This window comes from Pleurodeles waltl, chromosome 7, assembly GCF_031143425.1.
Source record: "Pleurodeles waltl isolate 20211129_DDA chromosome 7, aPleWal1.hap1.20221129, whole genome shotgun sequence".
NCBI classification, from domain to species: domain Eukaryota; kingdom Metazoa; phylum Chordata; class Amphibia; order Caudata; family Salamandridae; genus Pleurodeles; species Pleurodeles waltl.
Genome location: NC_090446.1, coordinates 504,863,611 through 504,883,674, shown reverse-complemented (window position 1 = coordinate 504,883,674; position 20,064 = coordinate 504,863,611). Strand labels below are relative to the sequence as shown.

Below are 20,064 nucleotides of genomic sequence, written 5' to 3'. Positions count from 1 at the left end.
GACTTGACTAGAGCAACATCACAAAATTGATGGCTCCACAAAAACATATAGAACGCTGCAAAATTGGAACAACTGTTTGTATAGGGACACTTCTAAAAAAAAAAAAAAAAAGATGTGATACACCAACCAAACATAATTACAAGAAGTGGGGACAAAGTGACGAGTGCATCTCAAGAAAATTGAAATAAGTTATTACATGACTACAATAAAAGATAGCAATGGAGACCTCACCACCATACCTATTATCGACAACATAATTCCCCACATATTACATCTTCCTTGACCCCCCGCCCCAAACTTTGACTCTGCCCTGGAAGACAAATAATTATATAACTTTGCTTTTCCATCGAGTAACTTATTAGTAGATCCTCTCGCTAAAGTGTACTGTATAACTGTGGTTGTATAATAAAATATAATCTTAAAAAATATCAGTGACAAACATATTGCTGTGAACGCATTATTTTATTTAAAAACTCCAGCACTATAATGTTAATTAGTGTTAAAAAAATTCAATATAATTAATATCCAGATTATTTAAAGAAATACATAACTCAATCAGTTATGCAATCAACCAATTAGAAATAAAAATTAAACATAAGAACAATTGCCATATTTCAGATTTACCTATTGACTAGCTAAAACAATATTGACATAACTATCTAATTAACATTTAAGCTTAGTAAAATACTAATAATTAATTTAAAAATACTTCAGAATCTTCCCACCCTTTTCCCCTACTAACACAACAACCCACCCCAAAAAACCTTAAAATATAATATGAAAATAATTAAGCATACTTAACATTAAAATAGTAACTTATAACACAAAGACTAACAAAACTCAACAGAATAATAAAAAATCTTTTTTTTTTTTTAAATTTAACAAACTTAAAGAAAAAGAAAAGTTTTACTATCTATATTCCATCTCGTGAAGTTTTTGATAATATTTGTGTCTCTCAATTTTGTTATTTGGTGAATATCACAACTAATTCTTCACTTCTCGTTCTATCACCAAAACTATGATGGAAGCCAATATCTCAGTATTTCTGAAACACGACAAAGAGCCTTCATTTTGCACTTTATATAAGCCAATAGCTCTTCTGAACTTTGATATGAAGATCTTCATGACAAAAATTGTTTAGAGCGTTCAATTGAAGTTGTCCACACTCACTTTGGTCATCTACTTGGGTGTTGCTGAAAATCATCATACCAACTACAACAGCAGGCCCACTACTAACTTAATGGAAATATCAGAACGTAAAAAGAAATGATTGATCTTCTCCTACTTGATGTGAAAAAGGAATTAGTAAATTCTCAATGCTTAAAGAAAATATAAGCAAAATCAGTGTGTATCCCAAACATAACATATATTATATATATATATATATATATATATATATATATATACACACACACATTGTATATAGTATACAATGGCAAACTTTGTAGCACTCCGCAAAAAATGTAAATTGATGGAGAGTAATCCCCACCATTATCGGTGTAGAGCATCATAAGGCAAGAGTGCCAATTTCCCCTCTTTTACTTACTTTAACAACGGAACTGCTTATCAAACATATCTCAGATAACCATCATACCACATGAATGACTGTGCAGTAGAAATAATCTAAATTAGCTTTATTTGTAGATGATATACTTTGTTTTTGGACAAACCCAAAATAATTGCTGCCAGCTCGCTTGGAAGAACTGACTTGCTTGGCAGCAGACTTGGGTTTCAAAATAAACAGTTATAAGTCTTGATAATGGCAGTCACTGATCTGACAAATTCTTGCAAGGTCTCCTTTCTAGACCATGATTGCCCCTGTGCTCCAGGTCCTAAAGTGATCTACAAATGAATCTACAGTGCTCATTCAAACATCATCTCCATTTTAACATTCCTCATCTTTTTAACATTCTGTACAAGGATCTATATTGATGGGGGTAAGCTCGGGATCTTATGGTTAGGCAGAATATCAGGCACTAACATTAACTTTTCACCACAATATCGTATGCTACACTAAAACTGATTCTTAGACCCGCCTGAACTGCAATCTCCCTAAAGCAACATAAAACTAAAATTGTCTGGAAAAACAAATCTCACATGGTGTCAAGATATACACTACTTAGAACTGCAGTAGATGGTGACCAAAGCCTTCTGACCATGGAACAGTATATCTATGCTTCACAGCAATGTCCAGCCTTGGAATTAAATTGTTCTTGGTTATCCTTGAACACTCTCATTCCATTGTTCCACTACATCACATCATGTGGCTGCGTCCCCCAGATAGAACAATACAATTTCCTCATCTCACCTTCTCCTGTTTTATTGGAATCTGTTTCCCACAAAAAGCAACGCAAAAATGTTTCTCCCTATGTCAACTTCGATAACCTTTAATCCTGACTTTCACACTGACTTTAACAATGCTGGGATTCATAACTTGAAAGCATACAGTGGAAAACATGCAGTCCTCATTACTGGGTGATGCATTCATAGTCGGAGAACTGCTCATATGAAAAGTGTTTTATTCTAACACCAGGGGGCGATTTTCACTTCAATGATATTTTGCATTGGACAAACAGTCTTGAGAAAAACATTGAACCCACAGTGGTAACTCAGAAAAGGTTGGAACATATTGACCGCTTAGAGGGTATAGGGACATTATGTCCCACAGACACCCACATACACTAATTTTTAACTCACCATTAGAGGTGTTTTTCTTTCTTAAGAGCCCATGAGCTAAATATCAGAAGTGCTCCCTAGTAAATGGTTGAGGTTATCATGGTTTATAGGGCCCAGGTCAAGACCCGATGATGAAGCATTCCACTAAGAGAGTGAGTGAGGGTCTGAAAAACAACTAGTAAGAAGATCACTTCTTAGGTTCATCCATGCTCCTTTACCTCAAGGTGTGTAAAATAAGAGGGCTATAGGATATCCTCTTGTATGATGAACTGACAAGGGAGATTGTATCCTCTACACCCCCAAACACCTTCTCCAGAAACACTTGGTATTTATCTGAAGTAACAGCTCAAGTAGTGGAGCTTTATGCATGAAACCCACTGATCTCTTCCATCAAAAGCACGTGACAGTGTTATTTATGTTGCACCTCTCCAATCTACCAATTAATTTGGGAGTTCTGTAGAGTTTAGGTGATGTCACAGGAGACACAGAATGGAGGACTGTTGTAACTAAAGGTTGCACACTCGTATAACTCCCTGTATTTATGTATTTGCTTATTCATTTATTTGAGTAAGTAGCATTTTCTAGATAAAGCCTTGAACAAACCACTAGTACCCAGGATCAAAATATAGTTGGAGAGGACATCTTATAAGTAAAATGAACATGAGTTGTATGCATGATGATTAAGATGTATTACAAAGAGCAACAATTGAACATACAGAGTATATACATATTTACATTGTGTATGAATGAGGGGAGACACGGTTATGATAGTTGAGACAGAGGACATTAGTTGCCTCAAAGTTGAGTAAGTGAGTTCAATTTTAAAATGAGAGAAGTTGTTGATTGAATGAAGCTCGTATGGGAAATGGTTCCATTGATGAGTGATGGGGTCCAAATAGATTAAAAGTGTGAAATCCGGAGTCTGCACATGGAGGTGTACTAGGAACAGTAACATTTATGTTTGGCGATCTGAGGATGTATGGCGGTATCTAGTAATCATTTAGTGTAAGTAGATGCTAGAAAAGTACTTACTGGGTTTAAGTGGAAAGGTGTGTAATATGTATAATGCTCTGTTTTTTCCTGGTAGACATCCTATTTGATGTGGATATTGAAAGGATGGACATTGTTTGGGCAAGTTATATAAGTCCTTTAGTTTAATACTTTGCCTAAATGTAGAAATGGGCAAAGGGCGGTATCAACTAGTAAACTGTTGCAATAATCTGGTTTGGGCAAGGCAAGAGCAGAAGCTTAGTATTTTGCCTAAATATAGAAACGAGCGAAGGGCAGTACGATTTAGTAGGCTGTTGCAGTAATCTAGTTTGGACAAAGCAATAACAGAGCGTAGGTTTTGGCAGTGTAGAATGAAATGTAAAGATGGATTTTGCAGCTGTTATATACTTGTTATCTATCGTATGTAGTTGTGATGGCCATTAATGATTCTATGTGCATGGTGGTGTTGAAGTGAGATTTGTGTTAAGAGTGCCGGGGTAAATGATATTCAATTTAGTAGATGGCGAGTTGGCAGGAAAGTAGATGATTCCAATGGTAGCCTATGGGCAGGTTTTACATCGATCTTTTGTGAAAAAAAAAAAAAAAGAGACAGGGTAACTAAGGCCCAATGGTGAAAAAAACATTTGCAGATATGACTGAAAGGAGATATGACCATTTGTAGTTTATTTTATAACAGGACTAACAATCCAGCTGCTGGTCCGGCTGGGCTCGGTGGGGTGGAAAGGGTCTCTCCCCAAAAGGATTGTTAACAAGATATTATTGTAGGTGCCCTGTATAAGGTAAGAGTATTTTTAAGCTGAGAATGCAAAATTGGTGTTGTATTCAATAACAGGGATCTTAAATGGAATCTGCATCACTGAATACCAAACAATGAAAAAGGCATCATAAAAAACATGTTTATTTTTGTTCTTTTGAAATAAGGAAGAACTCTTTTTACCCCATGAGTGCCCGTCAACTCCTTTTTTAGGGGTTTATCGTATTGACATGAGTTCACCCGCATGGGACTAGGCAGCCACCCACGAGTATCGCCAGCTTTGGTAAAAACGATTTGGGTATTCAGTAACATTAAAGAATATTATAGAAGGTTGTGTGAAGAATATATAATTGTTGGTTTTAAGGCATAATGAAAGAAAAGTTTTGTTTCTCTATTATCAAACGTAAGGCTGGTGTACGATGAGACATACTCCTAGCTTCCGACTGCAAATTTCATATCCCAACTCGGAAAAAACGAATTCAAGAATTACGATTTATCCAGGAGACCATTTTGCCTATCCATTAGGCTGCTTTAGGTGTTCTCTCTTAAAGAAATCTACTACAAGAGCCTTGAGAAAGCCTGCACATATTATGGAGCAAATAAAAAGGAATCTGAACTATACTGGTGTGGAGGTTGATTTCTTGTGAAATGAAAGTTGCAAACAGCATTTATTTCAAGACCAAAAGCAGTTCAGCAACACAAAAAAAAAAACACTCGTCACACTCAACACCAAAAAACAATTATGAGGAGGAGATGGCACAACTCCTAAGGAATGTTCAAAAAGTTTTCCAAACAAATGTAATCACAAATTTTGAAAGATATTATGTGTAAGATGGGAGAAGGTTGGACCTGCAAGTTCTTTGCAGCATTCTCCTAACTTTATGTATATTTGTTTCAGTTAATTTTGGGAGTGTAAAAACTGAAAATAGATTCTGCTTCTCCAGAAGTGCTTAATTTTAGGCCTGTTGGTTCAGAAGTACATTTATTTCAAAACGAGACTTGCCAATGTGTAAAATATATTATTTAACAGTCTCTACAAATTCATTGTAACAATATTAGTGTTTTCCTTATGAACGCAATAGAATCTCCAAATGTCCTTAAGGTTCCCTTACCAAAATCAAATTTACAGCTTCTATTTATGCAACCATCTTCTCACATTGAACCATTTCACTCTTGAATTAGTTAATCGTGAGAGACGGAAGAGATGTCTAATGACAAACAATTTGAGACGATTGGAGAGTATTGAAGAGTGAGAGTAAAAGCTGGAAAGAAAAAAAAAATGTTTATAGAGATGATAACAATAACCAACCAAAGGAAGAGACAATATCCCTTTTTCTCTTGTAGCTTGGAGGAAAAATTTTGCGAGGGCTTAATATCTACACTTGAAGAACTTCAATTTGGAGTTGGGGTAGTTAGGCGAGTGAGGAACATAATATGACTTTCAAATATTAAGGTAAAAAGAGATAACTACTTGAGTGCTTGACCTGCTACATACCTTGAGTGGTAGTGCTGTGAAAAGTAAAACGTAGAAGAGAGGTAATTGAATATTCTTATGAGAGGGATGGGGTTTTGATTATGATTAGCACATGTAGGTCAAAAAGTTCTCAATCAATCATATTTTATGTACAGTGCTACAAATACTTGCCAGGGAATCACTTTTGGTGCTCAAAGATGCTTAAAACAGCAGTCTTTGGAGCGTATGCATATGACGAAAGTTTATTCAGTGCCTGTTACTGTATCCCAGAACCCCTGGAGCAGAGCAGACTGGACTTTCCATTGGCATTTTTTCCTGAAAAGTTTTGAAGGGGTCATATTTACTATTCCCACAACCTGAGCAATAGTAGGGAAAGTGTTGGATTTATTAATCCCACTGCTAAATTAAAACATAACTATGGATAAGAAATAATCAAAATATATTTCAGCAAATATATTAAAATATATATTATATTTTTAACATCATTATATAATGTATATAAGTAAGCATTAAGTTTACTATATTAAAGTGTAAGATTATAAATAAAATAATATTAAATATGATTTACCAATTTGTAAATATGTATTTAAAACACTTCCCACCCTGCTATACTAAAAACCCAACATCCATAAAAATATATATGACTAGTCAAAAATTAACAGTACACATTAATTTAAGAAAAAATATTATAAAATTAATGTATATATAAAAATACTACAATGTCATGCAGTATAAAAATGAAAAACACATAGGGCCTGATTACGAGTTTGGCGGTTGGACAGCCAGACCACCAAAGCGGCGGTCCCAAAAAGACCACTGTACCGGCAGTCTCCAGACTGCCATATTACGATGTATATAGGCTCAACCGCTGACTGCCAAAACAAATGTCTGCCCGCCAGCTGCTCGGCGGTTTGAACCTTAACAGTGCTCACTCCATCGCTATCATGGCCGCGTAATACCGCAGAGCCCATTACAAAAACAGAGTTGACGTGGCGGCGTCCTTGCAGGGGTCAGCTGATAGCAGTCGGCCACCACGGTACGTATTCAACAAAGTAACAGACAGGTGCCCATTGGATGGATTCAAAAGCAATACAGCTGACAGACATTAGCCCCGTGGACACACCTGCAAAACACACTATAAAACACACCCCTTCCCATGCCATGATCCTTTGCCCCTCTCCACTGTAAGAAAGAGATCAGAGCCCACAGTTTTTCACACCCTTGATAGATAAGACACCCCTTTTTTTAATTTTTATAATCCCATTCAACACCTTTCACTCACTTTTGTCCATTTACTCCCTATATGATTTTTTAAAGTAAGTTCCTGCCACCCAATTCATTTTACACCCATGTCACAATTGTTTGGAGCCCAAGTTAAGCATACTCCTCTCAGTAGGAAAATGGAAATGTGGCAAAGGATAGTCGGCAGAGTGAACGCTGTAGGCACCACCCTGCACACGAAGGAGGACATCAAGAAAAGGTGGAATGACCTGAGGGGGCAAGGTGCATTCCCTGGGTTCCAGGAAACACATAGAGGCCAATAATACTGGTGGTGGTCTTCCCAGTGCCCCATTATAACTTTGTGTGGAGGCAGAAGGCATTGGCCATCCTGTATCCTGGGACTTGGCAGGAATAGCTTGGAGAGTCAAGTCTGGTAAGTTACAACACAAAAACTGTCACAAATTTTCAATGTCCTGCATGCTCACATATCACACTTTGCCACTGTGTTGTTTATCTACTTTCCCTCCATGCAATGCCCAGAGTTGCAGAGTTGTAAGCTTGTCAATGTGTGTTGTCATATGGAACATCACATGTATGAATCCTTATTACATGCCATATGTTGGAATGGGGTCTGTAAGTGTTTCAACATCAAAAGACCATCCCAGGACCCAGGGTATGTGTCATACATGTGAATGTATGGGACAACCTAACTGCAAGGTGGCAACCGACATGTAAGACTAAACATTTGTCAAGTATTGGGAAGTACAGAGAGTGACTTGACTACAACTACCAGAAGGCCCTGCTTCTGTACCTCTAACCACCACACCTTTGTGCACTTGTCCAAATACACCTGTGTGCCATTTCTCAAATTATGTATCCTCCCCTGGAAGTTTAGCATTTGTGTAGTGTGGGGAGGAAGCGAGTGACATGGCTACAACTACCGGATGGCACTGCTTCTGTACCTCTAACCAAAAGGCCTTCCTGCACTTGTCCAAATACACCTGTGTGCCAGCTCTCAAAATGATGTACCTTCCTTTGTGAGTTTAGCCTTTTGTAGTGTGGAACGGCAGCAAGTGACATGATTACCACTACAGGCGGCCCTGCTTCTGTTCCTCTAACCAACAGGTCTTCCTGCACTTGTCCAACTATACCTGTGTGCCATCTCTCAAATAATGTACCCTCCTCTGTGAGTTTATCATTTGTGTAGTGTGGGGAGGCAGCAAGTGACATGATTATATCTACCAAGAGGTCCTGTTTCTGTACTTCAAACCACCAGTCCTTCATACACTTGTCCAGATAAACCTGTGTGCCATCTCTCAAATGATGTAACCTCCCCTGGTAGTTTAGCATTTGTGTAGTGTGGGGAGGCAACAAGTGACATGGCTGCAACTAGCAGGAGGCCCTGTTTCTGTACCTATAACCAACAGGCCTTCATGCACTTGTCCAAATACTGCTGTGTGCCATCTATCAAAGGATGTACCCTCCCCAGGGAGTTATCAATCTATATATCATGCTCCACTCAAAGATGTGTCTGTCTACCTAGCTTGCTCTTGTCCTGGTATCCCAAATGAAAATAGTGAGGACAGGAATGACATCTTACCAATTGTGTACATCAAGTATTCCTAAGGCATTACACAGCTTCATCAGATTGGTAGTGGCAGTTAACACATTGACTCAGCACTGCTTATATGATGGCTACAGCTGCACATACCACAAAGTTGTGTGTTCAGCTGTATCTCACACAACCAGGCCTTGAGATGGTCAAATACACATGTCTCCTCTCCACTGTGTTGGCTTAACCTTTTCTAAGATGACGTGTTCATTCCCTCATCTAAAGTGCAACTGATAACCACATCTAGTGAGAGCTGCTTCATTCCCTCATCTAAAGTGCAACTGATAACCACATCTAGTGAGCTGCTTGAGTTTAATAGTTTCTGCAAGGTTCACACGTCATGTCAACAACTTCAATACTATAGTAACATAGCACAATCAGCCATCCTACCACTTAAGAGTGTCCAAGTTCTCTACTTACAGTCACACAAAAGCTTTGGATGTAGATTCCACACTTCAACCAATAACATTGTATGCTATTTCTCAAGCTGGCACAGCACCTGGACAAACATCGTCCACCAACTAGACTCTCAATCTACCTCTGGATAAAGCCCTCCATGATAACAACACTCCTGGACATGTGGGCATGGACAGCTCTGCCCCATCTGGGCAGCCTGGTCAGACGGCAACAGTGAATCTCACTGTGCCCACAACAACTCCCACCCAAGTTGCTTCAACATCACAGAGAATAACATGCCCCTCAATCTGTGAACCTAGCACAGTCCTGGATCCTGAGGTGCAAATCATCAATCCTGAGGATTCAGGACCCAGTTGGAGAGGACACCCTATCCCAAGGGCACAGGCTTGTGGGGGTAGAGTCCACGTGAGGGATGCTGTGGGCCGCTAGAGTGAGGCCACTAAGGCCACTCACAAACAAGATACCATCAGCCAAGTCTTGGGGGGGGGGTCTATCATGAGTCCCATGGCATGAAGGGCCAGGTGCTAACCAAACTCCCAGAAATCAAGCAGCAGAGGGACATGAACCAACATATGGGGGCCCATACCTACAACATAGGCCCCCCAACAGGGATGCTGAGGAACATCCATTCAACCCTGAGAAGGGCTCCCCCCCCCCAACATCTACCCCTTCCGGTGGGCCAATTATATCAAGCCAAAATACATTTGTGTCAGAGACAAGAAGAGAGGCCCCCCTGCCAGAGTACCAACAACCCTTAGACATGCCTGCCTCTGCAGCAGCTCCTCCCCCATCCTCACAAACGGGGACATGTATGTAGAAATCTAGGAGGTGCAAATGGCAAGACACCCACCAGGCCTGCAAGAAACCTCATCCTTAATATTCTCCTTTGTGTGTCACACATTCACTCTGTGGACTAATCCTGAACCCCATTCCGTTTCTGATGGGAGGAGTACTTTGGACTTCCGATGGTATGGCACTAACTTCTATGATTTTATTTACCATGACTGACCCCTTCACTTTTCATTTATGTTACTTTTTACCACACATTTGTTTTCCCCCTTAGCACTGTAGTAAATTCATAGGTCACCAACTCATTGTCTTCTGTCTTACATTTCACATTTAGCAATGAAGATATGTAAGAACATGTGAACCATACAATGAAAAAACATGCTACTTGTGAAAGCAGGGATATGCTGCATGTACACAGTGTCCAGCTCAGGATTACAACCATTCCACACAAACGTGTGCATGCAAGTGCTTTGTCAAAAAAGAAAATGTATTACATTGTTGAACTCGTAGGCTGTCAATATGTCTGAAACTTAGCAAATCACACATGATTGAATCATACAGGGTAAATGTTCAAATTTACAGGTACAGACCTCCATACCATGGAAGGAAGGGATATATCAGACATTGTCCTGTAGAATAGGCAAACATTAAATTGGTTGATGTCATCAGCTGGAGTCACATCGCCTACCTCACAAAAGGAATCAAACATCATATAATACAAGACTCAGACAGATGGCAGTACAACATTCTGGTCATGGGGTCATTACAATCCGGTGCTTGGGCATCTGGTGGTATGACACAAACAAATGTCAGTGATGTTCCACAGGCACTTTGGCCTACAATGATGAAACACATAAACAGCTACATACAGTTCACACAAAAAGAGTGTTTAGCCAATGTGAAGGCAAACTAACATGAATTCGGCCTGGGACTACATATTTTCTGACCACATGATGACACCCATGATGCATCATGGCCACCACATGACAAGAAACAAGTCCAATGGAGTCTTTCAAACTTCCATACTATCACTGTGCAAGCTGTCTTGGCACAGGTCTTGTACACACAAAGTATATGACCTACATTCCCAGAAACAACCCTTGTCCACTTCCTGTGTTCAAATAGAATCATATACCTGCCAATGTCATAAGTCGGAAATGTCCCAATGAAGATGTCAAGTTGAAGGTATCTGAACAAATGCAAAAACAAGCAATATAATTATGAAACCATACACATGACAATTCATATAGCAATGTCTGGAGAACGCAGTCCATTTTATAAATGTCACACAGACAAAGCAACATCTCCTAAATCCTATTGTGCCAAAAACGTCCTCGTCAGACTGACTTTGCAAGTATTTGCAAGAGCTTCAGCTTAAGAACTGTTAAAAAATATACTCCTCACATCATTACAACAAGAGTTCATTGCACAGTCAAAATCATGGCATCTCAGTTCATTCCTCTTCACCACTCGCATCTTCATTTGGCATTTCTGGATTCTCACCCGGTGGCAACGCAAGTTCCCCCTCTTCTGGGATTTAAGGGATGTTACTTTGCAGGGTGATGTTATGGAGCATGCAGCAAGCCACATTGATTTGACACACATTCCTGGGTGATTAGAGGAGGGCTCCCCAGTCTAATCCAGACAGCAAAATCTGGCATTGTGGAGCCTAAAGACCCGCTCACCGGGCTGCTGTGTTGTTCCATGAACCTCATTGAAGCAGGCTTCCTCTGGCGTAGTTGGATTCCTCAGCTGTGTTAACAACCAAGGGTGGTTGGGATATGCTGAGTCTCCTGTTTTGTAATGAGACATAAGTGCCACAATGGATCGGACACTTCCTGATTATAGCACCTGACATTGCACACACAAGATCACGCCAGAAGTAACTTACCAACAAGCCAGGCCCTCTCCGGTTGCAGCCGTGACATCAGCTGGAGAATAGTGCTGTTCCTCACTACAAGGGAACCATGGGCTGAACCTGGGAACAGATGTTTGAAATGTACAGATCTGACAAGCAGCCAACCTGCATGTTGATTGAATGGAATTGTTTTCTGTTGTGATAGACTTGGTCACTGGCATGCAGTGAGAGAAATGCAATATGGGTGCCATCAGTGGCCTCCACAGCATGTGAGAGGCGACCAAATCCATAGAGGTCAACTTTCACATTGGCTAAATCCTCATGCCTGGGGAACTTGGTATAGCTGTCAATGTGTTTCATCATTGCTGATAGCAGGTCGCTTAAAACAGCATTATACATAGGTTGTGATATACAGTGGTTATATCTTATGGTATATTGAAATGCCCATGTGGCCAGGAAGTGTATACTTCCAGTAGTCTCACAAAGGGTGATATACATGTTGAATTAGTGTTTTAAGCATTGAGATCTGGCTCCAACTGATGACATAGATCTTGGATTGTTTGCCTAATCAGACAGCACTGCTTTATTATGTCACATTCTTCCATGCTCTGGAGGTCTGGAAATGGACAGTATACTGGAGGTTGTCACATCCTCCCTCTCTCAGGGTACCTATTTGTGGAATGAAATGAGTTGGATCTTTAGTCACTGTGTCCAGACCAACATATCTGATGATTAAGACCAAAGTCATGTGACAAAACATTACTGAGTGGAAAAACATTACACCCATTACAAATCAAACGGTCTACTACTCAAGATCCAGCTATGATCCCCATGGTTGTCTAAGCATGTCTATTACACATATATGCACTTAACACACATATCTGCTCCTCTTGTGCCCCTTGATATTATGAAGTATGTTCCAACCACCAAAAAAAAACATCGTCGGTGAGGTACAGTGCACAGCGTTTCTATGGCATCTGTGATCAGCAACGCACCACACTGAGGAATGTGCAGGAGAATCTACAGATCAAGGGAGCCATACATCTGTTGATATGTAACTACACATTAATAGATGTTGTGATGCATTTAAAATTCAACTACTGTAGTTTCAACTTCCAAAATGGTGGATGCCTGAACTCTTTCGTTGGACTTTAGGAACCTCCTGCTGCCAGTGGAATTTGACTGCGCAGTGGGCAGTTCCAACCACAGCAGACACAGCTATAGGCTAACGTTGTTGACTGTGATAAGTCGCGGTCCAATGGCTGTGCCCGTTGACGGTGATGACTGTGTACGTGACGTACATGTACGCCGTGTTTTGGAAAATAACTCACTTGCTTCCTGACACTACTGCCATCAATACCTCCACCACTTCAGCTGCTGTGTGACACCTCTAAGAGTAATCATGCCAGGCCAAGCAGGTAAAAGGGCCCCAGCCTTCTCTCCAGAGGAGCTGGAGAAACTTGTTGAAGAGGTCGTTGCCCTGTATGGTCAGCTCTATGGCTCACCAGAGGAACAGGAAACTATCTTACATACATATTTGACTATTTTCAAAACCATCCTTTCCTTCCTCAGAGGCTAAAATGTGCCTTTGAGTCCCAGTAAATCGTTTGGTTGCCTGTTGACACAATCTATGTTCCATACATAGGATGTACAGGTTGTAGATTGAGGAGCCCTCTACTCTGAGTATTTAAAATTACTATTATGTTTTGTGATGTGTGATAAGCTCTAGATCCTCCTTCTGTTGCATTCAAATATCTATGCAAGTAAACTTTACAGTCAAACAATGATTTGTCTGATGATGGTAAATAAAACAGTACATTTATTTGTATTACAGCATGAGCTGCGTATATATACTGTTTGAGTCAGTTGAGGATGTTGTTAGCAAAGTGTAAAGTCCAACAAGTCACTCAGCCTGGATAAGGCATTGGCAAATTGTAGTATGAGACCCATGTAAAACTCATTGAGCCCTTCAGACTGCCACACAACCCGGAACTCACATATAGGATGGCCACAGAATGTGCTGTCATGCATGGAAGTGATGGAAATGTGCTGTTCATGTAGGTTCTGTATGCTCAGCCTGCAGAGAGCAAGGCTGGTCAAAGCCTTTTCACAGTATGGGACAAAGCCCAGGCTGGTGCACTGTAACTGTGGCTATGAAACTGAGGCACTGAGCCCTCTCCCTGCAGATCTTCTGATCCATTGGTGTGCCCAAAATTAGTCTTCTGAAGCAAGATTTGGCCTGCATGCTTTTACATTCACTTCTTTAGGAATGGGAAATGAGGCAAACACCTGACCCGATCCATTGACCCTCATTGTCAATATGTGTCATTCCCTAGTGACAGGCTCCTTACACCCACACGTCTGTTGTCACCTTTCCAGAAGTCATGTTTGTACAGTATAGGCATATTGCACAAGAAAAAAAACAGTGCAGATAGTTGGTTGATGCAGGGGAGATCATTACATGTGAATCACCAGCTTTGTTACATGCAACCAATGCAATAAAACATACCTTGGTATGTTGAATATCATCTCTGTAGGAGTGCCACATATGGTAACAGGTGTTTCCTGTGATACTCGTGCATATAAAACAAACCCACTCAGAAATAGGATGAGATTCCATTATGTAGATCACATTTCCACACATCCACAGAGACAAAGCTTCCAGTGACACCCATGCAAGCCCATTCTTTGTCACCTAAGTCTTACGGTGTAGTCTGCACCATGGTAGTTACCTGTATGGACTGTAAGCAGCACGCCAATGTGGTTGGATGTAAAGTTGTCTGTACAGTTATGCAAAAGTAGTTTACCCTTCAGAAGGTCATAATGGTGTGTTGTGTTACCTAGTGGCTCATATCACAGTACATGTTGCTTAGCACTGGGCCATAGTAAGCCAGTGGGTTTGCTTAGTCAGTGTAGGCCATGACCAGGTTTGTGGATAGTCAGCAGATGACTCCAAAAGTATGTATTTATGTCCCTGTACATAACACCATGTGTGCTTTACACACGCTGTGTGTTGACAATTACAAAATGCTTGTGCTAGGTGTTTAAAAAATGTGTGTTACTCAACCAGTTACCATTTGTGACCTCTTCATTTGTCTATTGCATCCATACAGGTCAAGGCACATCAGAAGCAAGGGATTTGGAGAGCAATCGCTTGGAAGGTGCAGACCCTGGGGGTCTAGCACCAGCAGAGCGTCTACTGAAGAAGAGGTGGAACTGTCCTCCCAAAGTGGGTGGGGTGCTGTCCAGACACTGACCTCCTGATGGTATGCATACTGGTGGTAGCCTTCTGGGAACTTGATGGCCGTTTGAGGGAAGCACAGCAGCTACAAGGTGGTGAGTCCAGGGTAGATTCACACCTGTTACATTGCTAGGTTGATATGTTACAGACAGCCATCTCCCCATGAATATTGGAGATGGCCAATGTGTAATACACAATATGAGTTATTGTTTGTGTAAGTATGGTAGTTGGTGCATGGTGATGTGCCTTGACTCTCATCCGAGTAACCAGGGAAATAACAGAGTACAGTCCACTAACAATATAATCTCTTGATAAGACACATAGCTGAGTGCAGTGGTTAAAGATCTCATGTTGTTTCATGTGGGTGTCATTTGTACACAACAGTCCACTTGTCTTCAGTGTGTCAGCCCCAACATCAAACAACATGAGGTAATAGATCACTGTACTCAGCCATGTGTCTGGCCAAGTGAGTATATTGCATCTATACCCAACAGGCCACTTGTCCTCAGTGTGTCAAGAGTGCTGGTACCTCACTCATATGGTGGTGGCCATCTTATAGGCATACAGGTGACACAGCAGATATTGTCCTTTGTGGGCAGTCACTGAGCAATACTTTCCCCTGGTAAGGAGGGATTGTAAAGTTAAATGATTTGTGTAACATCGCTGTTCACATCAGAATTTGTGCCTGCATGTTAGCATGTGTACCATGCACTTTTTAGTAACATTTCCACTACTGTTTCATACATGATCTACATGTCTTCATGGGATGATGTCTGATTCCATCACATAGGTTTTCATGCCACAATCTCATGTTAAATAGTTTCATATGATGGGCATACACTTCATGTGTCACTGCAAACGGGAGTGTGTCAGCACTGTTTGTTGGGTCACACACACCCTAACCCATGACTCCATGTCATTTATCATGAACAATTGCAGAAGCAATGAAGGGCATGGCAGTTAGACCTCCAGTACTTACTTGCTCACAATGTGCATTTCCAAGCCATTGCATTTGACTAAGTGCTTTGCACGTGTCAATTGATGAAGGTTCATTACCTGACTGTTGACATGCATCAGGGTGTGACATGAAGACATGTTGAAATCATATGTGAGTGTGTACACTCAGTAATCCAATGGAATCTGTGTTGCACGACATAAAGGTACAGAGATGTGCCTTCCTATTGAGAAATATGTTAAAGGCCATTTTCAGATTTTGGAGATTCTCCTTGGGGGGAGGGGAGGGTCTGGGCTCCAGGTTGTGGGGAGGGACCCTCAGCACAGTACTCTGGCCTTGGAGCTCCTGCCTGAGTCCGGGGGCTCCATGTACTGTGAAGGGGGGCCCCCTCCTGTTTCATTATGCAATTGCATTTAGTAATGCAATATTAGAAGGATGTTCCCAGCAGGACCAATCGAAACAGTTGATTTCCCTAGGCATACTTGATTCATTGTCCTGTAGATATTTGTCAACAAATCTCCCAGACATTTTGACCAGATTGTCTCCAGTGTCCTTTTCTGTGCAAGATATGTTATCTCGCCAACCAACATTAGTACAACTTCCATTACACTATTTTCACAATGTACATATTGTGAAATTACAATTGGTGACTTTTTACAGTGTGATATGGGTGTTTTCAGGTCACCTTCTTTGGGCTACTGTACTTCCTACTGCAACATGGCTGGATTATTTGCCCATCATTTCATCCTGATCCTGAATGTGTATATGAACATTTGCAGATTGCAGGACCTTGCGTGGAATCTGTGAGAATGTCCTTGCCATTGCTATTATAGATGATGCTAGCAGGTTAATGATGGGTGCTGCAAGAGACAAACCATTCAAGGTGATAAGGTCTCCTACGTGATCCATGGGTATTTTGATTAGACAACTTCACTCATGCAACTGAAGTTGTCCGTGATAATGATTTTCCTATGTGCAAATGTTTACAGTTCATGTAGTTTGCATGCATGTGGTGTTGCAAATGTAGGAGTCCCTTTGGAGGACCTTGTGGATGTGGGCTACTTTTGATTATAGTAATGGTTTGTAATCAAAGCTGTTCAAGTGTGTTTCGGCACATGAACTGACCCTATATGTCTTTGTCATTTCAGCATCATCACAGGCAAGCGGAGGAGACAGGGCTGGCATGAGATGGGAAGCAGCTGGCCATGGTTCCTCTACTAGCGAGACATCTGACACAGAGGCACCCAGTGGCCCAGAGGGTGAGGGCAGTGCCACGGAGTAGACTGGCCCCACATCATCTTCTTCAGAGTTGACCTCCAGGACCTATTTGTGGAGGAACACTCAGGACCTGCACCTGCTCCATCCTTGTCCGCCACCCTCAATTCCATCTCCACCTTCCTCGTTGCTCCCCACCCAGTTGGCAGAGCCCGCTCCCCCAATAGGGTAGCCATCTCCTTCACACCAGGCACCTCATCCCCTACCCCTGCTGCCCTGAATGAGAAGGCATTTGACCTCCTGAAGAGCATCTCTGTGGGTCAGACTGCCATTCTGAATGTCATCCAAGTGCAGGGCCCCCAGCCCCAATAAATCGATGCGTACTTGGAAGGCATTCACAGTGCTATGTTTGGCCTACAGAGATCTTTATAGGCTCTGGCCTCCTCCCTCACTGCAGCCTTCCACCCCCCCACAATGCTCCCCCCAACCACCTTCCTCTTCCCCATCCAGTTTCCCTATTGACATTCCTGTCCAAAGCACACTCCCACATACACACGCACACACCTCAACAGCCACAAGCAGCACACATAAACACAGACACTACAAGACACAAAAGCATGTAACAGTCACTCACTCCACTCACAACCACCACCTTACCCCCCAAACATCCACACCAACACCCATAGCCACCACATCCACCATACTTCCAGACAACACACACGGACACAGCCACCACATCCACCATGCCTCCTGATACCACCCTAACACCCACAACAACTGCCAGAACATCCACACTACCTCCAGACACCACACCAACACCCATTGAGTGAGCCACCCCAACCACCATACCACCAGGTACCACCTCCACCCACACAGAGACATCCACCACTCTCACCATACCCATGACATCCACATTACAGCCCACCAAGAGACGCAAACGCCCACATTCACACACGTGACACCAACTGAACACAAACATACTTCAGACACACACACCAGCACCAACAACACCCAAATCCACACTTGACACAGGCACTACCGCAACCTCCCACCCCTACTTCCTCCTGTATACCCTCCCCATCTTCCCAAAGAAAGTTGTATGTTTATCCTTGTCCTTACCCCTGTGGACTCCCCCCTCCCAAAGCAAAAAGGACCCCGAACACACCCAACCCAACCCATCCCTTCTAAGTCCTCCCTTGTGGCACCTGCCCCCCAGACCCTGTCATACCCCACCCAAACCCAAGAAGAAACTGACCCCTCCCAAAGTGAACCCCACCCCTCCCAAGAACAAACCCACTGTAGGAAAGTACCATCTTGCCTGGCATGTTACCCCCATTTTTCACTGTATATATGTTGTTTTAGTTGTATGTGTCACTGGGACCCTGTTCACCAGGGCCCCAGTGCTCATAAGTGTGCCTGAATGTGTTACCTGTGTAGTGACTAACTGTCTCACTGAGGCTCTGCTGATCAGAACCTCAGTGGTTATGCTCTCTCATTTCTTTCAAATTGTCACTAACAGGCTAGTGACCAATTTTACCAATTTACATTGGCTTACTGGAACACCCTTATAATTCCCTAGTATATGGTACTGAGGTACCCAGGGTATTGGGGTTCCAGGAGATTCCTAGGGGCTGCAGCATTTCTTTTGCCACCCATAGGGAGCTCTGACAATTCTTACACAGGCCTGCCACTGCAGCCTGAGTGAAATAACGTCCACGTTATTTCACAGTCATTTTACACTGCACTTAAGTAACTTATAAGTCACCTATATGTCTAACCTTTACCTGGTAAAGGTTAGGTGCAAAGTTACTTAGTGTGAGGGCACCCTGGCACTAGCCAAGGTGCCCCCACATTGTTCAGGGCCAATTCCCTGAACTTTGTGAGTGCGGGGACACCATTACACGCGTGCACTACATATAGGTCAATACCTATATGTAGCTTCACAATGGTAACTCCGAATATGGCCATGTAACATGTCCAAGATCATGGAATTGCCCCCTCTATGCCATCCTGGCATTGTTGGCACAATTCCATGATCCCAGTGGTCTGTAGCACAGACCCTGGTACTGCCAAACTGCCTTTCCTGGGGTTTCACTGCAGCTGCTGCTGCTGCCAGCCCCTCAGACAGGTTTCTGCCCCCCTGGGGTCAAGCCAGGCTTGTCCCAGGATGGCAGAACAAAGGACTTCCTCTGAGAGAGGGTGTTACACCCTCTCCCTTTGGAAAATGGTGTGAAGGCAGGGGAGGAGTAGCCTCCCCCAGCCTCTGGAAATGCTTTCTTGGGCACAGATGTGCCCCATTCTGCATAAGCCAGTCTACACCGGTTCAGGGACCCCTTAGCCCTGCTCTGGCGCGAAACTGGACAAAGGAAAGGGGAGTGACCACTCCCCTGACCTGCACCTCCCCTGGGAGGTGTCCAGAGCTCCTCCAGTGTGCTCCAGACCTCTGCCATCTTGGAAACAGAGGTGCTGCTGGCACACTGGACTGCTCTGAGTGGCCAGTGCCACCAGGTGACGTCAGAGACTCCTTCTGATAGGCTCCTTCAGGTGTTCGTAGCCTATCCTCTCTCCTAGGTAGCCAAACCCTCTTTTCTGGCTATTTAGGGTCTCTGTCTCTGGGGAAACTTTAGATAACGAATGCAAAAGCTCATCAGAGTTCCTCTGCATCTCTCTCTTCTCCTTCTGCCAAGGAATCGACTGCTGACCGCGCTGGAAGCCTGCAACACTGCAACAAAGTAGCTAAGACGACTACTGCAACTCTGTAACGCTGATCCTGCCGCCTTCTCGACTGTTTTCCTGGTGGTGCATGCTGTGGGGGTAGTCTGCCTCCTCTCTGCACTAGAA

At 42.4% G+C, this 20,064-nt stretch overlaps 1 protein-coding gene across 1 annotated transcript in view; it reads left to right on the top strand.

Annotated features, from left to right (window-relative positions):
• Nucleotides 1-20,064, top strand: part of LOC138304273 (serine protease 53-like) — a 194,662-nt gene that overhangs the window by 8,915 nt on the left and 165,683 nt on the right. The window lies entirely within an intron of this gene.